Below are 9,612 nucleotides of genomic sequence, written 5' to 3'. Positions count from 1 at the left end.
AGATCGAACCTCCAAAAAATAAAAAGCAGAATATACCTTTGAAAAAAATTAAAATTAAAAACACTGCTAAAAATGTACTTCCAAAAGCTGAACATTTGTCCTGTATCTTAAATCTTTCTGGTATTGTATTTACATAAGTATGCATACCATAACATGTGGAGGTGTTGCTTGAAGAGAAACATAGGTGGAATTAATAATTGTTGTATGAAAAAATTGTAAAAACAGTTTATGGAACTAAAATAATTATCATACCTAATTGCAGCATTCATTCCAATGAAAAGCATTGCTTCCCATCCATTCAAATTCAAGCTGAAATAAAAATGTTTAGAAATACTTAAAAGGCAGACAACAACAGTCAATGTTGAGAAGAATAACTTAAAACTATATAAAACTGAGCAGAAAGAAACCTATATCAGCTTGACTAACGTGCTCAAAACCTCTTTCATACCTATGGCTCAACCTTCTGTTGAGACACTCAAAGGTTAGACTAATTGGCATTTAGTAAACATATGCACACCCACTGGTTTGGTATGTATCATTTAATGGGAGATAATTGCACAACTTATGGAAAATTTTCCTTTTTGGAATGGCTCTGAGGGAAAAGAAACCATGCATAATCACCAAGACCATGCTAGAATGTGGCTCAATGAACAAGTGCATGGGGTGTGTTTAAATCCTGATTCTCATCTGTTGAACACAGAGAGCTGGAGCATTTTCCAAATCTTTTCTCGAGATGGTTTAGTCGATAAAGTTCTATAGAAAATCAATTGAGCTCATTAGTCAAACCTCTTTGTGCCCCCAAAAGAAGGCAAGCCCCACCAGTCCAGATATAGGAGGTAGGAGACAGACTGCTTACCAAATGGAGATTGAGTCCACTGCAATCTCTGCATTCTTTAGGTGGCCAGTCAAAATAATTAGTGTCATAAAATACCAGACCTCCAAGCTGAAATGATCATCAATCGATATATTAGAAAAGAAGAAGGAATAAAATTTCAAACGACATTTCCATAATGAATGTGATAATATTGGGAATATGAAGCCCAATTTAACTACTTAAATCCTGCTACTAACCATAACATAACTTCTATTATAATTTAGGTAGTTATAATAACATTTTTTTAAAGTACTTTAAATGAAAATTATTATTTTTTTATGTTCTTACAAGTTTTAAAAATTAAATTATTAATTTTATAGAACTTTATATTATGTATAATGTATGGTGAAACAAAAGTCACTTTAATTGGTGATTGCCTTATAGGTAAACCATGAGATAATGAAGTACTATGCAAGTCATGAAACTTAGAGTTCAAATGAAATTTGAAAAAAATGTTAGTTTAAGTTTATATTTATATTTATATTTATATTTATATTTATATTTATATTTATATTTATATTCATATTATATATATATATAATTTTTATTTTTATTTTATTTTAATTTTAAATTATATTATTTTATATTTTATATTTTAAATCATTATTTATTTCAAAAAAAACTTTGGATTGTTATTAAAGAAAATGATAATATTTATTGTTTTTAATTTTTTTGATGAATTTTATTTAAAATATCATTAAAATTAACTAAAATAACAAATTTAAATTTTTAATTAAAATATAGATTAAATATCATAAAGTTTTAGGAAACTCTAAATTTATTTGTAAATTCAAAATATAAAAAAAAATTAAAATAACAAATTTAAATTTTTAATTAAAATATAGATTAAATATCATAAAGTTTTTGGAAACTCTAAATTTATTTGTGCATTCAAAATATCTAAAAAAATTAAACTAGAAATTGTATCTCTAAATGTCAAGGGAAAAAACAAAAAAAATTTAAACTTTCTAAAAAAAGATTATTTAATTATTAAATTTAAATTTAAATTATATTTTCAATCTAATAATCTACTTTTCATTAAGAGTAAGAGTTTGAATGATGTTGTGTTTAACATAGATTTTGAAGAATAATAATTTGAATTACCATGAATTTAATATACTTTTTAAGGATAAGAATTTTGAAGAATCAAGATTAAAATTTTAAAGAATATTGTTTTGAGATGTAGATTAGTTGGTTTCATTGAGACTTAGGCTCCATTAAGTCACTATTTTAAATTTCATGAGAAGGAGTTAAGAATGCGAACTATAGGGGATACAATTTGTCGCTAAAGACATCCAAGTTGAACGGAACCTTACACAATCATAGTAATTACATCTTATAATTAGGTAGATCATTTTCCTATCTAGTATTGAAACTAACCTAAAATCAATTTAAATTATTAAAAAAAAAAATACATTTTAAAAACAACAACTAAATATATAAATTTAAGTCATCAAAAAACATTTCTATTTCTCCTATTTGAATACCTCAGACCTATATATGGAGCTTTGATAGAGGATTTGCTTAGTGCTAGCGAATTTCAACTTTAGGTCCACTAGGTGGTAGGAGTCTACCATTATAGAAAGAAAATTTTAGATGGAGCTGAGTTTGTGGTCTATTTATTGGGTTTCTATCTAGTGGTTCTAAACAATTTTTGGCTTGTTTGAATCAAATTATATTTCACATTAAAATTTGAATAAATAAATACATATTTAGATTAATTTAAATTTATATTTCACGCATATTTAATGGATTAAAATTTAAATAAATAAAATTGAACATTTACATTGGGTTTAAATTAAATATAAATTTTAAAGGTTAATAAAAGTATATGAATTTATAAGCGTTCATTTAGAAAATATGATCATCCTCTAGCCAGCTCCGCTAACATAGTTAAAAACATGAAATATATAGGGTTTATAAAAAAAATATGAGAATCAACCGAATTCACCAAGTCTATTTGAACGTCCATGTCAAACCCACGACCACACTGTTAAGAACTATGAGGTTTAATGGTGGAGAATCACCACCTGTTGGTCATAGTGAATCCCCCTCCTGTTGAAATTTTCATTACTAAAATAATCAAAACCCCAGTATATATAATAGATGAATGTAGTACATAATTTATATATTTTAATAATATTATTATTAATAATTTAATTTTAAAATTTACATTATTTGATTATAAAAATGCATTGAACTATATTTTAATAAATTTGTAGTATATATATTTTATTATTTTATACATGTGAATCGATTTAAACAAGAATGTATTTTTAACTATTAAATTTATTCAAATTATATTAATATTAAATATTAATATAATTAAAAAATTCGTTTAATTAATTATTATTAATATTAATATTTTAATTAATTATTTATATATAATTAATTAATTATTTATAAATATATATTTAATTAAAATTAAAAGATTATGTTAATTTTATATTATTAAATTTAAATAATAATAATAATATTAATTTTTTATTTATATTTTTTTTAAATTTTAATTTAGGTTAATCAAATCAATTTTTGTGTAAACTAGTCATCTATATGGAGTTCAATTTTTTGTATGCCCATTGAGTTTGTATCTCTTGGACAATTTTAAAGTCAATCTATGGTCGCTTAAAGATTAAAGATATTTGTTTCTAGTTCTTTTTCCTTTTTCAAATGTATGTTCCACTTCCTTTATGCACCGGAGATTTTTGTTTCTCTTATTTGAATACCTCAAACCTCTATATAGAGCTCTGTTAGAGGATTTCCCACAGTGTTAGAAAATTTCAACTTTAGGTCTACCATTAGACTTGCTAGGTAGTGGGAGTTTGTCGTTATAGAAAGAAAATTTATATGGCGCCTGAGATTGTGGTCCATCCATTGTGCTTCTATCTAGTGGACTTCAAATACTGATCGTGGGCTTAGTTGATAAAATTATATTTCACACGTATTAAATATATTAAAATTTAAATAAATAGGATTTCTTTAAATTTTAAATAAATAAATAAAGATTTATACATAAATTAAATAAAACTTAATAAAAGTATATGAATTTATGAACGAACAGTTAAGTTAGAAAGTAGGATCTACTGTAGCCACGATCGCTTGATGCTAGCATCTTCACCAATGACAAACCCATCACGATATCTGTCCCATGGTATGGAAGTTGTCTGTGGCTCATCATTCCTCTGTGAAAGGGCTCTACAAGCAATAAATCCACCCACACTTGAAGGCAAAATTGAAGCGTATGTGCCACCTGCAAGCATGATATCTTCTTCGCCTCTGTGAATATGATTTGTAGCTGCAGATATGCAATAATTTGATGCTCCACATGATGTTGAAATTAAGTAGGTTGGACCCATTACTCCTAGATCTATTTCCAACAATGCAGATCCCATGTTTGCAATGGAATAAGGAACAAAATATGGTGTCATCTTCCTGAAACCCTTCTGTACAAGAGCCTCTGTTCCACCAGAGTAAACTATAAGGCCACCCATCGTTGAACCCACCAGCACCCCTACACGCATCTTGTCTACCTGTGTAGAATAGAGCAGTCATGTTAATAGAATACAGTTTATGTTTATCTCTTGACATACCATGTACTGAGAGAAGCCGGGTGTATGACTATATTCTAAAATTCAGGCGGGGTGGGGGCTGAGTGGGATGGGTGGATCTTTGCACTGTGTGATCTTAGGTTTACATAAGTGGATTAGCATTTTCCTAAGTTTCTGGTCTATTATTTAGTGATCATCCACTTCATTAGTAGACAATGGACTTTCTACCAAATCCTTTGATTAAATGAAATAAATATCATCTTAAGTTTATATGAATTGTGTATTTAATATTATTGAAAATCAAATGACAATATTTTATTTTCCTGAATTTTAACTATTACTAGATATCCTCAAAAATATAGATGCATTTAGGTGAATCTTGATCTGATAAAATCAATAATGATAACACCAAATTTTCTATTTTTAAAAAAAAATTTGCATAATGTTCCAATCATTTTTAAACCACCTTCATTATCCATTCACCAATAGACTATCTCTCTTCCCAAAGACTTCACAACCATGAATATCCATTTCCCAATAGACTGTCTCTATGCACAAAGACTTCACAACAACGACTATTCATGCTTTCATGAATTTTATACATGTTTATGGCTCCACTACCTAACATAGCTCATAACTATATTAAAAATAGAGTCATGAATGCCTTGTCATGCTCTAGCATGTTTAGAACCATAAAATTGAAATGCTCAATCTTTCATGTTTGTAATTTTATCCGAGATGTGATTAAAACCATAACATTGAAATGTACACACATGCATGTCTGTAATTTTATGTGTGATGTAATTAGAACCATAACATTGAAATGCACACTTGTTGAGCATTGAAATGTGGACTTCTAGTTTCCCACCTCGACTCTCAACCATATATAGCCGTTAACATACATAACAATCATGGAACCATGCATGTGAATGTTTATGGCTATCCCAATCATCCGATGTTAGCAGTGTTGGGAGATAATCATGCGTGATTTTAATTCATTATTTATGATCCAGCCGCACCACCTTATACAACTGAAGTAGCTTGCCAATTTCCACCTTCTAATTCTAGGTGGGTGTAATTCAATTGCTCAGCTTCAGTTTCTTCATTTGAGACAAAAGGAAGAATCTTCATGCTCTTCTCTAGTTGGAATTGTTTGTCAACTCTTCTAGAGAAGTATCCATACATGACAGATGTTGCATAGACTTGCCCCACTCGAACTGCCAACTGCTAGTGTGCTTTGTGTATCCCCTTTTTTGTGATTGTTTTCCTTGTGAATCACGATGCCTTCTACATTACAGTTACTGAAAAACAATTTGAGATATTCCTTGTGAAAGGAGAATTCCATTTTTGTGATGGTAATGTGCATAACCTTCAATGAAGATCAATGTTAGTTTTAATTTTCAATGATCAACAGACTTATGTGTGTGAGATCTATTTGTTGCTTTTCATTAGTTTTCATATGGATTTTGTTGTATACCGTCTTATTTTAAAAGAATGTTGTGTATTTTTATATTAATCTATATTTTATATTTCTTGTTTTGTTGATTATAGGTATAAATTCCACCTCTTGGTCACCCCAAAAAGAATTTGAAACAACTTTCACTTGCCGATAGATCAAGACTTTCTTTAAGAACATTGGATATGTTAATGCTTATCTCTCTCAGTGCACCTCATGCTCTAAATGAGTTAGATTGGAATGCTATTTATGATGAATGCAAAGAGATGAAAACTTGAAAACCTCTTCCACTATGAAAATAGATTGAAAGAACTAGTAAGTTTCAATATTTATTACCTTCATTGTCTTACTCTATTGAGCACTTGAAAGAACCATTTTGGTAAGTGAGTTTTTTTTAGTTTTATACCATTTGAATTTTGTAAATGAAAGAATAACCATATTTTTCAAGTTTGTATGTGAACTTTTTCTTAAACATATTGAATGTAATCATTGCAGGATATTGCACAAGATATGTTAATCTGGAGGACCACAAATGTAAAAGTTTTATAACTGAAAGAAGAAGCTATCTTGGATCAATTTTCCGGCCAAGTCTAGGGACTGTAGTTCCAATCATTTGAGATGTGAAATTATTGGAAGTCCCAGCTTTCCAAAAGAGTTTTAATAGACAATAGCAGAGTGATTTGGTCAAATCTGAAGTTTATAAGCTAGAATTCCACTGATACCTCCTATATAAGCTAGAATTTACTTTTAGTTTTAAAAATGAGACTTTCTATATACTTTTAATATAAGTATTTCTATTTCTTCATAATTTTATTCTTATTTCAATTTCATTAAGATGTAATTATTTCTATATGCTTATTTTTTGTTCTTAGTTTAGACTCATATGCAGTTTCCCAACTATGATTTTGTACCTATAGTTGGTTCAGTTGTGGCTGAGTTCAAGGCTTGTGCAATATGATCTTATGTGGTTACATTTCTCAATCACACATGTGTAAGAGTAATGCATTTACTAATGCAGCCTTTGACGTAGTAGTATCTTTATGTTTATGAAAAAAATAATTTAGTATTTCTATGTTGATTTTCATACAATCTTGCTTGTTTTGAACTAGAGACAACATCAGAATGTGGTAGTTTGTCTCTTAAGTTTCCTTTCTTCTTTTTATATGTTTGGATATTTGGGCTTCTCACTTTTTAAACATATTAAATTGTGTTGTTTAGTATTTTTCATGCATGGCCTAATATGGTCTCCTTGAGTATTATAGATGGATATGTATTTTCTAACTTTGTAATATTATGTTTCCTCTCTTTGAATGTATCTTATAAGTGTTAATAATATGAACTTCGTTTTTCATAAAAAACTAGTCTTTGTACCCTTGAAGAACTATAGAATGATGTTGTATTGAAGATGAAGATTTCAAGGGATGTGTTGAATGGCAATGGGTGCGTATTTTTTTGTCTCTTTCATTAGTATTAAGTTATAGATATTCTCTTGTTCTTTTGTTATGAGAAATGAAATTTGTCTTTATGCATGCAACAAGACTATGACCATTCAAGAGGTGTTGAGTATAGAAATAAAACTAGGATGGAAGAAAGGGACTAAGATAACATTTCCAGAGAAGGGGAATGAACAGTTAGGAGTTGTGGCTGCTGATATGGTATTTGTGATTAGGGAATGAATAGTTAGGAGTTGTGGTTGTTGATCTGGTATTTGTGATTGATGAGAGGCCGCATGATTCGTTCAAACGAGAAGGCAATGACTTGGTGCTTGTCTAGAAGATAAGCTTAGTTGAAGCTCTCATAGGATTTTCTATTGCAATTCCAACATTGAGTGGGAAGACACTAAATCTTACTTTCAATGAAATTATATACCCTGGGTATGAAAATATTATTCCCAAGGAGGGAATGCCCATTGCAAAGGAGCATGAAATGAAAGGAAATTTCATAATCAAGTTTGAAATTAGATTTCCTTCCAAACTCGGTCCTAAGCAAAAGGCTAGAATCAAGAGAATTTTGGGAGTCCATGCTTGACATTGTTGTCTCAAGTTATGCCTCTTTTATTGTAGATACTTAGCAAGACTGAAATAGATAACAAAAATAACGAATTGTAGTTGCGACTTCCTCCACCAAATTGTAAAAGTTATCATTTGTATATCTTCTCAGTGAGCTAAAATAAGTGGCCAGAGTTATATCTTCCTTTTTTATTGAGTCCTACCATCTATAGAATGCATTCCTTTTCTATGTTGATTTTGTACAATTTGCTATATTACCAAGTTTCTTTGACAATTTTTGGTCTTGGCTTTCTTAGCATGTCCATATATTAGATCATAATTACCACTATAGTGTAATGGCATTGCTTGTACCTGCAGATTATGCCAATTCTTACGGAACTTCCTTATTATTTAGCTTCACTAGTGTACCAATGATGTAAGCAATTCCAAGATGATGATATGATTTACTTTATGTACACTTAACACCAAGACAATACAACCATCCAAAGCCTTTGGTATGATTTTGAATCTAGCTAACCAGGTCTCAACAAAAGTTCTTCAGACATGAAGGCAAAAAAATAGAAATTTTTCAGTGGTCTTAGTGTTTTCATTGCTTTGGAAAAATGCGTATTGAATCTTCAAATGCCACATCTATTTTACTCATCATTCGAAAACTACCAAAAGCACTCTTTCAGTCCAATGTAGCATGTTTGTAATTACAAATCCCATTAACCATAGTTTGATCATGCATCGACAACATTTCCTTTTACTATTTGGATAACATTGTATTTCTTACATATATGTCCTTCATTACTCGTATCAATTTAATAGAAATTTCCCATACCACATCAAATGACTCTTGGCACAGTGGCATTTGTACTATGAAATCATCTTATTGAGGCTCTTCTGCCCCATGTTTTCAAAGTGTAATCTTCAACTGCATGTTGAGATGTAAAGTTTTTCTTTCATCTCAAACTAATTCTTTTTTGGATGTTCTTACACCAACCTCTACTTAATATAATAGTAATTCAAGGAAAAAGACAAAAAACATAACATTTGGCGAACATAAATGTTATGAACACAGTTGGCCTATCACTTGTCAGTTACAATGCATATGAATTGTATGATGAATACTAGACTTGTAGCTGTGTTGGAAGGCGCTATTGTTCTTGATAAACTGAGAAATATCTTGCATCTTGCAACATTGTAAAGACATCAGCAACCAATAGTATGTTGTCTTAGAACTCATAGCATTAGTTCCAAACAGTTACCAATTCACCATGTGTTAAAAAAAAAAAAATTGAAGATAATTTATTGTTGTCAATTGAATTGCTTCTTTTTTTATGCTTTTCATTATGGAAGGGAGACCTAAATGTGCGCCCTTCTAAATGAAATTAAGACCTGCCCTTCAAATTTGATCATTGCTCAACACCTGCACCATAATGTCTCTGTTGTACCATGAGTGCAATGAATCCGTGTGCTTGGGATTACTTTTACAACATAGTGATTTGTGATTTATGTAGGGATTGGTCAAATGCGAGAGTATTAATGGGATGGAAATAGTAAAGTTGAGCATAACATAGAGAAATTCTTGTGATTATATATATTGGTGTAGTGCACAAGTCTCTGCCTCAGAACTGTTAGTCTATAGTGGTTTGAATGATAGTGCAATGTGAGTACATAGTAGCACATGGTCCAGAGTTATGTATTTTTATTTTTTTTTATCTTTCAGTGCTACGAGGATAA

General features: G+C 29.8%; 2 pseudogenes; one reads left to right on the top strand and one right to left on the bottom strand.

The window, feature by feature from the left end:
- Positions 1-3,954: 3,954 nt before the first annotated feature.
- LOC149230939 (3-oxoacyl-[acyl-carrier-protein] synthase I, chloroplastic pseudogene) lies at positions 3,955-4,395 on the bottom strand (annotated as a pseudogene).
- A 2,843-nt stretch (positions 4,396-7,238) lies between these two features.
- On the top strand, positions 7,239-7,906 carry LOC149230938 (uncharacterized; annotated as a pseudogene).
- Positions 7,907-9,612: the final 1,706 nt, after the last annotated feature.

This window comes from Pinus tabuliformis, chromosome J (genome assembly GCF_031772625.1).
Source record: "Pinus tabuliformis cultivar Carrire ecotype Pingquan chromosome J, CPIR1, whole genome shotgun sequence".
NCBI lineage: Eukaryota > Viridiplantae > Streptophyta > Pinopsida > Pinales > Pinaceae > Pinus > Pinus tabuliformis.
The sequence above is the reverse complement of the archived record's forward strand: the minus strand, read 5'-3'. Positions and strand labels throughout refer to the sequence as shown.